Raw genomic sequence first — 19445 nt, 5'->3', positions numbered from 1 at the left:
TTCCAAGCTCATTCATGTGGCTGATGGCAGGCCTTACAGGTTCCTCGCTTGCTTTTTGCCTGAAGCCTCCATTCCTGGCCTTGTGGACCTCTGTGGGAAGGAGAAACTTTTCTTCCATCTACCTACTTAGATTTAGTGTTTGTGGACCTGAGAATTAAGCTGACAAAAGAACCAAGTTTATTCATATGCATATAGGAGTGCACAAAAGAAGTGGCTTACTAAATGGCTGAAGTTATGGGCTTCTATACCTATTTAATAGGGGAAAAGGTGGGGAGAAAAAGCTTCTATGAGACGAACAAAAATTTCTTTTTCCAGATTTGTGACAAGCTTTTTAAAGTTTTTTTTTCAAGAAAAATGATCTTAAATATTACAATGTTACATGCAATAAACATTAAATCTCAAGAAAAACAATTTTAAATATGATGTTACATGCATTAAAATATGTAAGATCATTTGTTTTCTTGAATAATTGGTGTTTAATGCATAGAGAACAAAGATTTTTATTAGTAAAGACAAATGGGTTTTAGGGTAACAAAGGGGAGATAAGAAAGTTTATGATACTGTTTGTTTATGATGATGCTAATGTTTTTTTTCTTTTTCTTCTTCTTCATGGCCATAACCCAGAAAGGGGATTTAAGATAGTTTCACTCTTAATCTTCCTGGGAGTGAAGCCACCTCCAAAAGGAGATTTATGGCAGCCTCATTTCCTAAATTTCTGCTCTTAGATAAGGGAAGCTTTGAGAGGGCTTCTTTCTGCATATGTTGAATCTCAAAGGTCTCCAGCTTAAAATAATCATACTAACTCTTGGGGTGCTAAGTGGGTCCCCATAGCTACCTGAGTGCCCCCAGCACATGGCAGCCAGCTTCCCCCAGAGCATATGATTAGAGAAAGTAGGTATTCTGAGGGATTTTCAACCAGTATGCTGCAAGAATTTTTAAAACATGCAATACTGACTACTCAGAGGCCCTGACCTCTTTACCTTTAGATCAAGCATGTCAAACTCGCAGCCCACGGGCTGCACGCAGCCCACAATGAATATTTTTGCAGCCCAGCCAATATAACGGTATGTAAGAAACGTTTTAATAAAATTTTCTTAACTTAATTTTTACAATATCTTGTTATACATAATTATTAATAATGAACTACAACATTCACTAATCACTGATTACTATAATTGTTTTGCATTCATTTCCCTTACGCTCCTTATGCGCAGGCACACCATTTCTCTCCACTAATACTAGCAGCGAACATTTCAGCAGCCGATTGCCGCGTCATTAGTCTTGCACTGACTTGTTTGGTGTGCGCAACAGGAAATATTTTGCTTTCGGAGAACAAGAAAAAATAGGTTTATTTGTGTACGCTTATTAATTTGTGCGGTTATTCAGTGTCTGGTAAGTTCATGTTCAAGAAAAAATACTAATTTTTATTAAAATGTCCTATTATTTTATGTTAAGAATTACTCACTTATTTCAGCCTTTTGTATTCAGCATGTCTCTATCGAAATAAACCTATGTTTCTATGAAAATTGAAGCTTTTGTTTTTTTTGTGGCCCACATAAATTTAAACCTTATATTTTTGGCCCGTGTTAGCCTCTGAGTTTGACATGCTTGCTTTGGATTGTTAAATAAAAAAAATGTCAACAGCTAACACAGCAGTTGCTGTCTGGTGTGAATGAATCAAAATTATACCCTTTTGTTTTTGTTAGATTGGCAAAAAATATAACATATTTTTGCTGTGCTGCAGAATTTTAGTAATTAGTTTATGTGTGTCATGAGATGAAAAAGGTTGAAAATCACTGTTCTAAGATATCCAAGCTGGAAGTACTAGTCTTTTTATAATCTAATCTCATCTCAGAAAGTTACTTATAATCTCTTCTGCCATAATCTTTTTTTTTTTGTTGGAAGTGAGATAGAAATCTAGCCCACATGCAAGGAGAGGGAAATTAATTAAGCTCCACCTCTTTGAAGGGAAGAGCGTCAAAGAGTTTGGAGACTTGTGGACATACTTTTAAAACCCACAGATGGCTTTCTACGTACAATACCCCAACAGCTTTGTTATCATCTTGATATTATTGGGAGGAAAAGGATACTGGATAATCATATTCCATTGTATAACGCACCATAATTTATTTGACACTATCTTGTATTGTTGGAAATTTAGATTGTTTTGAAAATTTTGCTTTTATGATAATATATCCTAGATAACATATTTCATATCAGTAAATTATTCATCTGACAATTATTATAATTTATATATTCTATATGCTGTATTCTATGTGCTCTAGAATATATTTGTGGGAATACATATTTTTTAAAGTAAAAATATTCAGTATATTAAATATTTTTAAGCATTTTCTGCAGTGATATTATAAGGTCCATGTTCTAATCTAAACTATATACTTTAGTGACTTATTAAACAGATTCATCATTGAAATATTTTCTCCAGTCACTTTTGGTTTAGTCTTGGCATTTTATGACTTCACTAGGTGGCAGCAGAGGACCAGCTTCAGTTCAAGATGCTTTCCTAAAGCAGTATTCTACTTATTCCTAGTGTATTGTACATGTAATACATCCCAAAATATTAGTTTGGGATTATTAAGAATTTAATAAGGATTAAGGGCATCTGTATAAAACAGTATTGAAAACATAGCAATTGTGATGTCAATGTGTTATTTTGGGTATTGCATCTGAATTATTTTATTTGTAGATGACCACGCAGTATCATTTTGGAACTGTTTTTGTAAAAATGATTTTTGCTATATTAAAGTCCCTAAAAGAGACTTATTTGCTTTTGGAAACTGGTGTTCTCAGAGTGTGAAAGAATAATGTTAAGCATCTCTTTTACTTATATAGGTTTTTACCTCCCAGTGGTTTATGCTGGGAGCAAAGGAGTCTAATAGAAAAACTCAGTTTTAGATAGTGAAATTTGGGTTCATAGGGTAGAAAAGTCATTTGATATTATATACGGTACTGCATATGAAGAATAGTTATTATTTTTAATCCTCACCCGAGGATATGTTTCCATTAATTTTAGAGAGGAAGGGGGGGGGAGGCGGGGGGGTGGGTGGGGAGAGAGAGAGAGGGAGAGAGAGAGAGAAGAGAAACATTGTACCTATATGCACCCCTGCCAGGGATTGAACCCGCAAACTAGTTATGTGCCCTAACCGGGAATCAAACCCACAACCTTTTGGTGCACAGGATGGCACCCCAAGCAGCTGAGCCACTGGCAAGGGTGAACAGTGATTTTGATGTATACGCTCCAATTATATTTTGGAAAAGAAACTAATAAAACCATATACTTTCTTTTTAAGAAAGTATATCATATAGTATTTCATATAGTATATCATACAGTATTTTTATATCATGTAGTATTTTTATTTTCTAGAGGAAGTATATTCAGTTTTTGCATGTTAATGGTAATTTGCTTTCCAAATTAGTACCTGTAAATTAGGTAAAGAAATAAAAAATGAGTAGTTTTGACAGCTCTTTTTTAAATTATGAAATTTGATTTCTTGAAGATATTATAGGCAGCCCATGTTAGTACAGTATATCTCTAGCTTTCAGCCCAGCTCTATGGTTGCTGCTTGCTGCTGATATTTTTGCCAGCAGTTGAGCTTAGGGGAGGGGAGGGAAGGGGAGGGAGAGGAGAGGGAGAGAAGAGGGAGAGGAGAGAGAGAGGAGAGGAGGAGAGGAACACATTGATTTGTTCCACTTATTTTTATACATTCATTGGTTGCTTGTATGTGTCCTGACCGGGGATCAAACCTGCAACCTTGGCATATCAGGATGACGCTCTCACCAACTGAGCTACCCGGCCAAAGCCAGGTGAGCTTTCTTGGACAAATTTTATTTTAGTAACATCTTACAATTTAGAAAATTTAATTTTAAAATATTTTTGCATTTGAAAAAATAACTAAATTTTATTTCCTCGTGAATTATTAAGAATGGTTTTAAGCTTTTTATGTGTTATACTAGAGGCCCGGTGCAGGCCAGGCCGAGGGACCCCACCAGTGCACAAATCTGTGCACCGGGCCTCTAGTATGCATTTAAAATCTTTGGTTAATCTCTTCCCGCCCTCCCCCTCCCTCCTTCCCTCTGAGATTCATCAGTGTGTTCCATGTTTCCATGCCTGTGCGTTGAGTATCTGCCCCCTGATGGTCATTGTGTGTCATAGTTACCGGCCAGTTGGCTGGTCAGATGGTCGCTTAGGCTTTTATATATGTAGATTAGCCTGATAAAATGTAAACCACTGGCTAGAGGTGCAAAACACAGTATACAGGGTGAGCAAAAGTAGGCTTATAGTTTTGAATATGTGAAACACAGTATATTCTTGTATTATTATTTATTTACTAGATGAGGCCCAGTGCACGAAATGCGTGCATGGGTCCCTAGGCCTGGCTGGCAATCAGGGCTGATCAGGTTCCCTGCCTCCTCTTTCCCTCGCCACCCGTGCACCATCACTGCGCAGTTCCCCGCCTCCCTGCCTCCCCCCTCCTCCTTCCCTTGCTGCCCACGTCCACCACCACCCACCTCCGATTCCCCATCCCAGCCCAGGGCCCAGCCCCAATCGGGTGATCGGGACCTGCCGGCTATGGGGAGGGACCAGGAGGTTGGCTGGCACGCCCCATTGGCAATCGGGGCCTGTGGGCTGGGGGCAGCTCCTGCGTTGAGCGTCTGCCCCCTGGTGGTCAGTGCATGTCATAGCGACTGGTCGTTCCAGTTTGTTTCTGTTGTTCCAGTTGTTCTGGTCATTCCGTTGTAATGGTCGCTTAGGCTTTTATATATATAGATTATTGTATTTTCCATATGAACAACTGTAAACCTACTTTTGCCCCACTCTGTACATCTAGGACAAATAAAATTGGTGTTTAAATTGTAGACTTTAAGCAACTGCGCATTGAGTCTACTCTGTGATTTAGCCTTGGCAGTTTCTTTAATGTTATGAGTGCATACTATACTTACTTTTGTGGTCTCTAGTATTTAGCCACTTGTATTTAGTATTTACCTGTTGAGATTGGTGCTTCTAGAATTTCTCCTGGTACTTTTTTGAGAACACGAAGGAAACTAGTTAATTTGTAATAGTGTGACCCATTAAACATAATGTGCTAATAAATGGAGAAATTAAAACTTATTTAAAACATTTAGTGCATTTAGATAAAATTTTATTCACATTTTTCCTATTTGCATGAAGCAGTATTATATAGAATCATGTATCATCATGTTGTGCATTTTCCATATGTTTTTAATTATCTTTCTTTAAAAAAAACCTCTTAGTTGTGCTATTTGTTTATTTATAAATTTAAAGTAACAGGATCTTTATAGTAAATTATTTGTGGAGAGTATAGTATGTGTTAAACGTAAAATTACTTCAAGTTTCTTGTAGATTAGGTTGGTCTCTTTCACTAAAATAATTTAAGAAAAATATTTATTGTTCTAGTAGAAATAACATGAAAAAAGATGTTGCTTGCTTCAAATAAAATTTCTAATTTCAAGTTTAAAATATATTTTTATTGATTTTTAGAGAGGAAGGAAGCAAGAGATAGAAATATTGATGAGAGTATTTTTTGAAATACTCTATAGCACTATGGTAAGAGAGTGTTTTTCATAAGGATATAGAAGGCATGCCCCCTACAGGGGATCAAGCCTGCAACCAAAGCATGTGCCCTGACTGCGAATCAAACCAGTGACCTCTTGGTGCATGGAATGATGCTCAATCCACTGAGCCACACCAGCAGGGCTTGACAGGTTTTAATATATTTTTATTGATTTGAGAGAGGAAGGGAGGGAGAGAGTTAGAAACATCCAGTATGAGAGAGAGTCATTGCTTGCCTGCCTCCTGCATACCCCCTACTGGGGATTGAGGCTGCAATCCAGGCATGTGTCCTTGACCAGAATTGAACTCAGGACCCTTCAGTCTGCAGGTCGACACTCTATCCACTGAGCCAAACTGGCTAGGGCTTGCTGGTTTTTCTTGTGCCTTATGTACTGTTAGTATTGTTATTGGGCTGGAGGTGGGGTATATGTGTATGAATGCATATGTATGTGCATACACCACTTAAGTATGGCGGGACTGCGTAAGAACTCTTCCAGCCCTTTACGATTCCATAATTCCCTAATTCTTTGTAGATTGGTGGAAAGGAGGAGGAAGCGTACTCTAAGCTCACAGAAGTGGCAGTTAGCAAGATGCATATTGCTGAGCAAATAAATTCAGTCCTGATTTTTGACAGTTCTTTTCATTAGTGGAAAGGTATGGTTTGGTATTCTACCTTACATTTTCCTCGAACTCTGTTGATTGTATAAACTTGTATATAGGAAGGGACTTTATCAGTCAACTCTTATTGTTACAATAATAATTAATGTTTCTTTTGTGTTGGTAAGAGGAATATGAACTTACTAGTATATAGAGTTAATTATAATTTTATTTAATTTATGCAGTTACTAATTTTTATTTTAATAAGCTAGATTGTGGGACAAAAACATGATAATTTTCTATTGTGTCCAATAGCTTTTGAAGTTATTGTGTATTTGTATGTATCATTGTTGTTAGTAAATCTTAAGAAGCTGTTTCAGTACATTAAAATATTTTAGGCTCAGTTTTGTTTTTATCTTTATAGTGTTTAGGAAACAGTTTCCTAGACAGATTGAGAGATCCACCTGATTCAAATTCTATTGTTTGAGTTCTCTGTTTTGAGTTATTGCTCACTCAAATAGTGCAGCTTCTGATTTTACAAAATTTACTTGGCTTACACTGACTCATGGAAAAATGAATTAACTACTTACTCAGTTGTCTGTCTTTTACTGTGTAAATATGCTTATAAGGTTGAGTTTGTGGGCTGTGGGTAACCTTTACAGGGAATTACCTCGGGTTTATTATTCTATACTTCAGAATGTCTATGTTCACACGTATCTTTCTCCTGTCTGTTTAGAAGGGTTGTTCTCTTTTCTGCCTTCTGGGTTTTAAACTAATCCTTTTTGTCTTATCCAGGGTTTATTTTATCAGTAAGTTCAACTCTTTTGGATTGTATAAAGCAGTAGTTGTAGTATTACTAATAATCATATTCAGCCTTAATTAAGTAATTACTATATGCCTTGGACTTAATCCTATATAATAAAAGCCTGATATGCTAAGTGTCCAACTGTTTGTTTGACCGTTCGACCAGTCGCTATGACGCGCACTGACCACTAGTGGGCAGATGCTCCGACCAGTAGGTTAGCTTGCTGCTAGGGTCCGGCCGATCGGGACTGGGTGAGATGGGCTGGACATGCCCTGTAGCCCTCTTTTGGTCCCTCCCCAGCCCTGATCGTGCACAGGTGGGGTCCCTCGGCCTGGCCTGAGCTCTCTTGCAATCCGGGATCCCTCGGGGGATGTTGGAGAGCTGGTTTCGGCCTGATCCCCACAGGTCAGGTTGAGGGACCCCACTAGGGCACGGCTCTGTGCACTGGGCCTCTAGTATAATAATAATAATAATAGCTGATGTTTTTGCTACCATGTGCCCTGCAGGCATTATTCTGTACCCTTCAATATATTAACTCATTTTTTCCCCAATTTCTTTCCTTGTGTTAAAATATCCATAACCTAAAATTTACACTTAACCATTTTTAAGTACTATATGGTTCAGTGATATTAAATACATTCATATCGTTTGCAAACATTACCACCATTCATCTCCAGAACTCTTCATCTTGTAAAACTAAAACTCTGTAGCCATTCAACAATAATTCTCTGTTTCATTCTTCCCCCAGCCCTTGGCAACCACCATTCTACTTTCTGTTTCTCTGATTTTATACTACTCTAGCTACTTCATATAAGTGAAATCACACAGTATTTGTCTTTTTGTGAGTGACTTATTTCATATGTACACAAGGTTCATTCATGTTGTGGAATATGTCAGAACTTTCTTCCCTTTTTAAGGACGAGTAATATGCCATTGGGAATATATACCACATTTTGTTTTTTCATTTATTTCTCAATGATACACTAGGATTGCTTCCACACTTTAGTTATTGTGAGTAATGCTGCTATGAACATGGGTGTACTGATTTATTTGTTTTTTTAAACACTTTTTTATTGTTGATAGTATTACAGATATCTTTCATTTTCCTCCCTTTACCTTCTTCCTCCCAGCCCCTATCTGCCCCTCTCCCCCACATCTTCACTACTCTATTGCCCGTGTCTATGGACTATGCACATCCTATCTAATAAAAGAGTAATATGCAAATTAACTGTCACTCCATGACAAAGATGGCGGTGCCCATAGTGGCCGGGGTGGGATGCTGGCGGTGTTGCCCTGGCAATGCGAGCCCAGCATCTGCGCCCCGGCCATGTGGAGGGAGGGGAGGGGCCTTGGGCTGGAGGCTGGGGTGAGGGATGCTGGGCTCGTGGTGACGTGAGCCCAGCGTCCCCGCCCTGGCCGTGTGGAGGGAGGGGAGGGGAGGGCCCATCAATGTGAGCCCAGCGTCCCTGCCCTGGCCGTGCGGAGGGAGGGGAGGGGCCTTGGACAAGAGGCCGGGGCCAGGGATGCTGGCATCATTGCAGGCAGGACTGAGGACCACCCCCCCCCTCCCCGTGCATGAATTTTGTGCACTGGGCCTCTAGTAAGTATATAAGTCCTTTGGTTTATCTTGTCCTCACAACCCCACATCGAGATATGTTACGCTGTTTCATTTATTTCTTCCACCTACCTTAGGAGGTGGAGACTTCTGATGAGAAAGTGATCTTAGAGAAGTGATTTGTGCAAAGTCAACAGCTAGGAAGAGCCTATCTGGAATGCCTGTTCTTAACCAAAATATCTTTCTATGTTGGTGCCTTCTCTTTTGTCTACAGACATCTTCACTCCTATTTACTATATCTTAATCTATATAATAAATGGTATATAATACAAACACCTTTAATGCTAATATTGGCAAGTGAACTTATAGTATACTAGAGGCCTGGTGCATGAATTCGAATATGGGTGGCGTCCACCCTGATGGAGGCCCATTGGGCTGGGCCGGTGAAGGGGAGGGGCCACAGGTGATTGGCCAGCCGGCCCTGCCCCTGAGGGGATGATTGGGGGCTGCACTGGCCTGGAGTGGGGGGCGGGGGCGCTGATCGGGACCAGATCAGGCTGGTTGGCTGCCACAGTGTGTGTCATAGTCACTGGTCATTCTGGTCGTTCCACTGTTCCGGTTGCTGAGCTTGTATATATATATATATATATATATGTTATTATTATAACTTTTTAAATATATTTTATTGATTTTTTTCAGAGAGGAAAGGAGAGGGAGAGGGATAGAGAGTTAGAAACATCGATGAGAGAGAAACATCGATTCAGCTGCCTCCTGCACACTCCCTACTGGGGATGTGCCTGCAGCCACATGCCCTTGACCAGAATTGAACCTGGGACCCTTCAGTCCGTAGGCTGATGCTCTATCCACTGAACCAAACGGGTTAGGGCTAGATTATTTTTTAATATGTGTTGCATTTTAACCAAAAATCAGTTCAATTACAAAGTAAATTTGAAATTCAAACAGGATTTTCAGGCTCCTACTTGCTCCAACCCTGTATGCTCTCTTCTACCAGAGGCGTAATAGATTTAGAATTTTTGGAAAACTTGGAGTAATAGATTGATTTGAATAGGACATGTTATTTGGAGTATGAGAGATTTTTATGGAAGGGGATTTTGAGTAAGAGCTTGAAGATACACATTTTAGGACAAGATAGTGTAATAGTACAGATACATAGGCTTAGCACAAGCTTGATACAAATTTTTGAGTAGGGGAGCATGGGAACTTGAAAAAGGGATAAGGAAGTTGTAATTCTGAAGTTAAAGTATATGCTTAGGAGTTGGACAGTTAGGCTCATCTCATAATATTTGAGGTTTTCAGCTCTACCCTGCCTGCCTGCTTTTTAAGGGTCTAGATCAGGGGTGGGCAAACTTTTTTACTCGAGGGCCACAGTGGGTTCTTAAACTGGACCGGAGGGCCGGAACAAAAGCATGGATGGAGTGTTTGTGTGAACTAATATAAATTCAAAGTAAACATCATTACATAAAAGGGCATGGTCTTTTTTTTTTCTAGTTTTATTCATTTCAAACGGGCCGGATCCGGCCCGCGGGCCGTAGTTTGCCCACGGCTGGTCTAGATAAAAGCATGATTGAGTCTGGAATTACAGGCTCTGAAACTGGATTTTTCTTCCTAAAGCCCATAATGATAGCATTGCTATCATTGACACTTCATGTAAACAAAATAAGCAAATTAAATTGTTTTCTTTTTTTTATTGTTGGGTGGTTTAGAATAAATTTGCTCTATATTTTATTATACACTGATTATCTCTCTTATATTATTAATTCTATGGAATGGGAGGGAAAAAAGTAGAAACTTACACTTGCTCCTACGCCTTGCCAAATTTTTTTATAGTGTTGATTTTTAAGCTTTGTACAAGACTCTAAGTCTTGCTGATTGAAGGGGGTTTCTTGAAACAGAAATATCTATACTTTGAAATTATTAATTCTGTTAATAGATATAAGCACACATGATATTTTAATGAGAAGGCTTGGGAATTTGTAATTTTTTAAAATGGTAGATACCCTTAAGTCCTTAAGATTTACTTGTGGATGAGTTGCCTAAATTGAAATAAAACTTAAGAGTCTTTTATGACTTTTCCATAGACACAGTTTACGAAGTACCAACATTAAATAAAACTTTAGACGAACAGAACATAGTAGAAATTTGATGTATAAACAATATATAAAATAAAGATGACTATGCTTAGGTAGAAGACATTTAACTGTTGTCAAATTGTCCAAATGTTCAATGGCATGCTTCTTTCCTGCCATTTAATGTGCAGTTAGCATTCTAAGATTAAAGGTTGGTTAGACAACTTTGATAATTAAGTTGGTGGGCAAGTGAATGGGCTTGGCAATTTAAAATTAAATAATACGCAATGTCTGCCTAATCACTGTTGTGTGTATGTACGTGATCACATAATAGCATGAAGCTCTGGGCTTACAGTGAATTTACGCCTATAAAAATCTCAATCACATTTGCTTCATGACTTTCAATTGATGTGATATGAGGGTTAAAAAAGAACTAATCCTTTTGAAGAAGATTGCTGTGCTTATGGAATCAGTAAATCAAAATGAAAATACCTGTTGGAATCTTTCATAATACTGAATAAAATTTTTGATCATTTTTGATGAAGAGAGTATGTTAAAACTGTGTTCATTTCAGTGATTGTTAACATCAGCATTAAAATTTTTTTAAAAGGTTAGGGGGTATGTGTGTGTGTTCTCTTTAATTTGTTAATGTGAAAATAGGAATGACCTTAATATGAATTCTTTGCATTTCTGGGAAAATGAAATAAGGTAAAGCATTACTTCAAATAATTTTTATTTTCAAGGATTGAACTGTATTTGTGTTATATAAACAGACAATAGCTATTTGAAAGTAAAGCTTACATGTGGGATTACATTATTTGAGCATCAAATACTGATCTTTTTGTGGAAGTGATGCAAACAATGATATTTAAAGTTATCTGAAGTCTTTTTCTGAGGTTCCTTAAGTTATGTACGTTAGACACACCTTTAGGTTGTATTTCCATAGATTTCTAGTCCAAATGGTGGCTAGGCTTCCAACCTAGACTATAAAGCTTGTTTAATTACTAAAGTAGCTAAATTACTTACTGTGTATGTCTGCTGTGAAAAATGATAAAATGTGCTATTCTAACACTGGTAAGTAAATAATAATTGCAACAAATGTAAGAAGTAAATACAGATCCTTTTTGACCAGTTAAAAAACCCTGGTAGGGAAAATAGATTTGATTTTATAAAATAAGGAAGAGAGAGATTGAGAGTATTATGGAGATTGTGAAGAGGATTCTGACACTGATGCTTTATTTTGTCAAGAAGCATGAAAAACCATGACTTTTAATATTGCTTCATACAGATGTGTCACTCACTAGCCTTGGTCAGAGTTTTCTTAGGCTCATTAATGGAACTAAGTGAGTGAGGTAAGAAGGAAGAAAATGATTTTGTTTTTGTTTTTAATTTAAAAAATTGTAAAGATAAGTCCTGGCCAGATAGCTCAGTTGGGTAGAGTGTCGTCCCAATATGCCAAGGTTGTAGGTTTGATCCCTGCTTAGGTCACATACAAGAATCAACCAGTGAGTGAATAAATAAGTGGAACAACAAATTGATTTTTCTCTCTCTCTATAATCAATTAAAAATTTAAAAAAGTTTGAATTGAAAAATTGTAAAAATATACATAATGCATTTTTTAAAGTTTAAAGAAAAGGAAAAAAAAATGGGTTAAAGAGGACATTGTTAAACTTTCCAGAAGAGATTACCAAAGGTAAAATTTGCTGACCAGTGGGCTAGTGAGAGTAAAAGACACAGTGTGCATAACCCTCATGGGGAAGGAAGTTTGGCAAGTTGGCTGTTCTTACATTGTTTTTAGAATAAGATACGGTGTGACAGGTGTTGGTGGGTAGGGGGCAGAGTCTGACAAAACTGGACTTATGTCAAGAAGATTTATAATTGTATCTGGGGAAGTGGCTCCAAACTGAATTTCCTTTATAAGACATTTCAGTACACCTGAGTTTATTTTGGGATCTCTACAAACTTAAGAATTAGGTTTCAGGGACTTGTGTGCCAATTCTATTGGGAGTAGAAATGAGAGGAAATGTAGCTGGTATAAAAGTATTAGAGATTTGGCAGTGACTTCTTATGAGAGAGAAGATACAAAGGGAAAAAACTCTGGACTTAACATAATACACTTACATATCTCTGTTAGAGGCTAGGAATAAATGGCATGTCTCTTAGTATGAAGATATTTTGGAAAGAGCTAGTATCATGTAACCCTTGGTATTGAGGATATCTTGGGGAACGTAACAGTGAATTATGGCATAGGCACATTTCGCTTACTTGAATTAAGCTGTATATATAGTGGGTAAAAATAAAAATAAAACCCAGCATACCCATTAGCATTACATTAATATAAGCAGAAATCAACTTTGGCTAATTTAAGCGAAGGAATAAATTGGAAGGCTCTAAGGAGAACCAGTCTCAGAAAATGGGTAGGAATCAAAGCCAGGCAGCAAGGACCAGCGTCAAGGTCCGGCATTTTGAGTAGAAAGCCGCCATTGCCACCTGCTGATAATGCCTTTGCTATTTCTCGGAATAATTTTTCAGCTATCTTTGCCTCTCTGTCAGTCACTCAAGCCAAAAGTTTTGAGAAAGGAGCATTTGATTGGCTTAATCCTGAGCTTATTTTCAACCTGCTAAGAACAGGGATAGAGAAAATCTGGACCTTTTGGTTTCCAATGTGAAAATGAAATTATCCATATCCATATCCAATACATGGTGCCTGTTATTTTCCCAAACTAAACTGAGCTCCTTCCTCCTTAAATGCTCCATAAATGCTTAGTAAATCAAATGCCCATTCCTCATGCCAGAAGCTTGGAAGTCATCCTTGATTACTCCTATTCCCTCAGCCCCATATCTAATCAATAGCATATTGTCCTGTTAGTCTGCTTCGTAAATGTCTTCAATTTATCCACTTGCTTCTAAGTTACTGTTGCCACTTTAGTCCCACATGATGTGCTATAGAAGCCTCACAATTTCTTTGGTCTACAGATTGGTTCTACCCTATGTGGAAGTGAACTTTTAAAAATGCAGGTCAGATTATACTGTTAAGTTTGCTAAATACCTTTCAGTCGTCTGCCGTTTATTTACCTACTGTTTCTCAGCTCCAGTACATCCTTTTAAATTGTGATGGAGGACTGGGACTCTGCAAATTACAGTTCTCCAACTCCATTGCCAGCTTGCTTTCTGCTTGATTTTATCTTTAGGAGCACCGACAGGAAATTGGGAGGCGAGAGAAGGGACTTCTCTTGTTTCTAGTTTCTTTATACCTTCAGCAGCCACTGACAACTATTATTTCATTCTCCAGCTTCTTTTGGCATTCCCATCACCAGCCTTGCTGCTGCTTCTCAGAGGTATCAGTTTCTGAGTGGTGCATTCTAGGTAGATAAAGTGCCATTTGCATCATTTCCTTACCCACTGGACTGTGTCCGCTTAGCAGTTTGAGCATCCTCCCTTGTGTTCCTCTTCCATAGATTCAAGCTTGAATTGCAGGTCTCCTGTCCTTAGAGGTTTGAGTACCCAGCTCCATGGACTCCCCCCCCCCTTACCCCCCCTTCCAGGCATAGCTCCACAGTGCCCTTCCTGCAGGCTTCTAGCTTCTGATAGTACACCTTTTTCATTTTGTTCCCCTCGCCCTTCCTGCAATTATTTATCTCTTGATTACCAAACCTTCCCTTTTTACCTTTTCAGCTTTCATATATCTGTGTAACCAGTTTTCCTCTATTAAATCTTCTGTGTTTGAATTACCTATTATGGTTTCTATTTGTCACGTACAAGTTTTTTGTGTTTTTCCCCTCCATTTTCTAGGATAACGTAAAATAAAAGTGTTCATTACTTCCTAAGTCCTTGACTCCTACTCTAGTCTAAAGCCATGCCATTTCCCTTTTCTTTATGCTTCAGTATTCTGAAATTTTTTAAGTTGCCAGAGTATGCACATTTTATACCTGGTAGATTGTGTACCAAGGACTGGTTATCATTAATATCCCCCCACCCCCTTCCTCTTACCCTCTTCTCCACAGTGGTTGCTTGGCTAACTCTTGCATAATGATGTCAAAGGCTGTATAGATGTAGGCTGTTGTCTAGGTTTTAATATCAGCTTTGTTATTTTACCAGCTTTATGACATTGGGAAGTTACTTAATGTGTTTCAGTTTCCTTTTCTGGAAAATGGGGATAATAATTTTATCTACATGGTAAGCTTGTTGGTAAGGCTTAGGTAAATTATTGTACAGTAATGGCGTGGTGCAGAGTTGTTAAATAAGCGGTAATAACCTGCTGCTATCATCAGTATGTGAGAATCCCTCTGGGTCTTTTCCGATCTCCAAACTGTGACAGGTTCTACCTTTTGAATGCTCCCATAGCACCTTGTACTTCACCTTTTTAATACTTACCGTGCTTGGGATTATTGGTTAATGTCTTGTTTTCTTGCTATGGGTATAAAGTGCATGATGTTACATGAGGAGTCTGTGCTGTCCACTGTTATGTCCCTAGTATCTACCACTGCCTGATACCTGGTTGGATCTTTATAAATGCTTTAAAAATTGATTAACCATTTTCAAAGAAAACCCAATAGTGAGTTTGATAGGAGTTACTACAAATGGATGAAGATGGTGGTGAAATGAATCAATTTAAATGATAAACTTTTCTATTTTTATTTCTGCTATAAAGCTCTAGTATGGACACTATAATAGGAGAGGAGAAATACCTGCTAATTTTGAAGCTGTTGTGGTATGATGAACAAGACTTAGCATCCCATCTTCTCTTCTATTGCCATATTCCAAAAAGAAATGTTTTTTGGACTCTGATTAGACTGTATTTCTATTTCTTTTTATCCTGTAGCTTTAATCTCTCTTCCCTCTGGCTTGTAAAAACAGTTTGCCCTGATTTATAAAATTTCTGAAAATATAAAAAAATATATGAGGAAAGTAAATATTGATAATTCCATGTAGAGATGACAGTTCTTAACACTTTGGTATAGGCTTTTCTGTCTTCTTTACTGTAATATGCAAAGTTTTATCTCCTTATTCTCTGTAATCATATTATGTATTCCAGTTTTTAAGTTGCTTTTTCTTCATTTAATATTCTGTGAGTCTCTCTACATATTAATGAACATATTTATCATTATTTAAAAATGCTTATGCTTTTACATGGCTATGTAGTATTTATTTAACTGATCTACCGAATGATGGACATTTGAGTTTTCCTTTTTCACTGTTATAAAATGCTGTGATGAATATCTTTATACATGTAGCTTTGCTTAACAAGTATTTATGGGTGCCTTGTGTGTGTTCAAATAGAATATGCAAGGCACGTGGTCTGTGGGAAAGAATAAAATTGATAAGATCTTTGTTTTCATAGAGTGTAAGATAAATTCCTAGAAATGTAGTTAATGGTGAAGTTTGGTCTGCATTGGTGATAAACTTAAATTTAAGATCTTTAAATTATATTTTATTTTCAGACTACTAGTATTAGGAATGTGAATTAGGACTCAGATGCTATTAGTCACCAATATTTTAAAATAATTCTTCTCTTCTTTAATTATGTACTTGCTAAGTTTCATTAATGTGTATTTGGTGGTTTTACTTGATTAGCTGTTCACGTCTCAGTGATTTCCCTGAAGATTGTTTCTAGTTAAAGCTGGAAAACAAGCATTTTAAAGTAAAGCAGTTTATATATTGGTCTTTTCTGTAATTTATATAGCTCCTTGGTATATGTACTTTAATATAAAAAGTGAATCGTTTTCTAATTCAGTGAAACTTCTATTAAATTAATTTTGATCGTTCAATGAGATGGATATAATACAAACAACTTAGTAATTATGAATATTGAATTTGCAGTTGAGGTAATTTCCTAATTAATAAGAAATTATATTATACTCGTGATTCTATCACCTGAAGGTATAGTTATATACTAAGCCAGCATCTGACAGTATATGGGATAGTTGCCTCTTTTTAAAGAATCTGGCCGTGGTTAGAGACGTAAAGTGATGTGGAAATATTTCCACATTTTTACCTTTCTTCTGTAATATGGAATAGATCCTTACTTTTTGTGGGTATCATATAACAAAAGAACACATGTTTTGGAAAGACTGGAGTTCAAATTATATATCATATCCCAGAAACGTGTTCTAAAGCTTGAAAATTTGTATGTGCAGAAGAATCCTTAAATATCAGCTGCTAGATAATTTCTCTAGTATTTCTGTAGATGCAAACGGTGTTTCCCACGAGCAATCCTTTATAGAGAATGTTACCTACTAAAGGTCTCTCTTCCTTGGCCTTTTAATCTGCTTTTGTGTAAGTATATAAATACAGCATTTTCTTTATTTCTTTTTGGTTAATATTCACCCAAGGATATTTTTTACATTTTTTGTTTATTTTGTTTTATGATGAGAGAGAGAGAGAGAGAGAGAGAGAGAGAGAGAGAGAGAGAAGAGAGAGAGAAAGAGAGAGAGAAAGAGAGAGAGAAGGGAAAGGAGGGGTGGAGACACAGAGAGAAACCTCGATGTGAGAGAGACACATCCATTGGTTGCCTCCTACACACACCTTGACTGGGTATCTGGCCTGCAACCAGGGTATATGCCCTTGACCAGAATAGAACCTGGGACCTTTGGTCTGCAGGCTGACGCTCTAACTACTTAGCAAACTAGTTACAGTATTTTTCTCTTAATTGATATCACATATATGTCAAATAAGTGTGTCAAAATCTGAATAGAAAATAAACAAGTATGGCAGGTAAAGCAAATATCCCAGCACCCTGGGATTTAATGTGCATTCTGTTTGAATATTTTATTTAATTCTGAGCTTCTGGTCACCCAGTGAAAAGGGAAATATAAGTTCTGTCATCATAATATGATCAGAAGAGACAAACCACTTCTTTTTTTCTGAATTCTAAGGTTTTCAGTATAAATCAGCTTTCCTCAAATTGTGAATATAGAACAATTACTCTGCTAAATATTAATATATCAGGATTAAGTTTAGTAAAAACGGCCAAATAAGATAAACCACTTATTATATGTTTTTTTTCATAACCTTAAGTATTCCTTATCTTCACTTTCTTAAAGAAAGATAAAGTATTTCCCTAATTTATTTTGCCATGACATGCTTTTTTTTTTATTTTAAATACATTTTATTGATTTTTTACAGAGAGGAAGGGAGAAGGAGAGAGAGAGAGAGTTAGAAACATCGATGAGAGAGAAACATCGATTCAGCTGCTTCCTGCACACTCCCTACTGGGGATGTGCCCGCAACCAAGGTACATGCCCTTGACTGGAATCGAACCTGGGACCCTTGAGTCCACAGGCTGACACTCTATCCAATGAGCCAAACTGGTCAGGGCCATGACATGCTTTTTAAAGTAAATACTGAGCTTTGCAAGATGCTGGTCTAGGTCCTTAATATGATGGATTGTGTCTTCAATACCATTATTGCAGAATATATCACAATTGCTTTTTATTTGACCTTTCCTTATGTTGATTTAAGTTCTTTTGAAACACAATCCAAGGCAAGGATAACTTCTTTTAAGAACCTAGATTCTCCCTATCCATCCAGAATTGCTGTGTTTGAAAAGCATGTGCAGGAGGGTTTTGGGAACTGAGTATACCTGTTGTCTGTGAGACCTGGCAGTTGGTCTAGGAGTCTGTCAGATGCAGACTTAGTCCAGACTGAGGCTGATTCTATTTTATTTTTCCTAGTCAAATCTGAGTCGCCACAATCCAGATCTACCAGGGCTACAGCTGTTTTCAATATGGAGCAAGGGCCCGAGTTCTCCACCTCCTCCCCAGGGACCTGCTGGGACTAATTATTTTGGAAACGTTGTAACAGCATGCTTCCAATCCATTCCCAAAATGCGGCCCTTTCAGTCTCCCTTGTTGCTCTTCAGCCTGCTGTCGCACACTTCTTTTACTGTAGTCAGCTGTCTCATTTCTCTTCACCTAGCCAAAACGTCTATTTGCTCTGTAGAACACTTGTTTATGGGATACAAATTACCTTGTATTGTATGAGGGTCATGTACTATGTTAGCTTCCATCTCTTCATTTAATGTTCTATTCCTTGGCATTAACTTGATTCAGCTCTTTCAGTTGTTGCCCTTTTTTGTTTTTTTTTCCTGGACATACCCTGTGGGTAGGAGATTGGACAGTCCTATTAGCACTCTTTTCCATTCTCAGCGATTCCTCCAGATTATTCTCCTTGTACTCTTTCATTTAATAACAAAGAAAAACAACTTAACAAAATGATTCTGTTACCTTGAAGCCTGTGCCTTTAAATTTACTAGTTTCTTGCTGTCATTTTCTCTCATTCTTTGAAGAGTTTGGTATCCGGATATGATCTCCAATTCCCCCCCCCCCCCCAAGTCTTGCCATTATATATTTGGTAGCCTTGCCTATCAGTCTGTAATTTCTTGAGCTTGAACCCATCTGGAATTTATTTTTTTATATATGATATGAAGTAGAGCTTCATTCTTGATGATCCACTGGTGGGAATCACTTATAAACTTGATCATTTGAAGAAAGATGCACAAATTTCCTCATATATTGATTGAATTTAAAGAGAAGAAAAGGGCTAATAGAATTCTCATGAGCTTGAGTTTAAACATATTTTAATTTGATAGTAATACATAAGAATTGTACCTGAAATGGCTATATTGAAATTTTGATTCAAGGAGAGGGGCTGTTTTGCTAACTAGTGTGGTAGAGCATTGGATAGTTTGAGAGGTCTGGCCATTTGCAAATCACTTACTTTCTTTTTTTGCACTACAAAGGGGAAAGAGTACATAAAATGCAATTAGTTGCATATATATGTGTTTGTGTGTTCTGTAAACTCTGATGT

At 37.4% G+C, this 19445-nt stretch overlaps 1 protein-coding gene across 3 annotated transcripts in view; it reads left to right on the top strand.

Moving 5' to 3' along the window:
• The window catches only part of RNGTT (RNA guanylyltransferase and 5'-phosphatase), a 203302-nt gene that overhangs the window by 40132 nt on the left and 143725 nt on the right, over nt 1-19445 (top strand). The window lies entirely within an intron of this gene.

Source organism: Myotis nattereri, assembly GCF_964212035.1.
Source record: "Myotis nattereri genome assembly, chromosome: 6".
Classification (NCBI taxonomy): Eukaryota; Metazoa; Chordata; class Mammalia; order Chiroptera; family Vespertilionidae; genus Myotis; species Myotis nattereri.
This window is presented reverse-complemented; position numbering and strand designations above follow the sequence as displayed.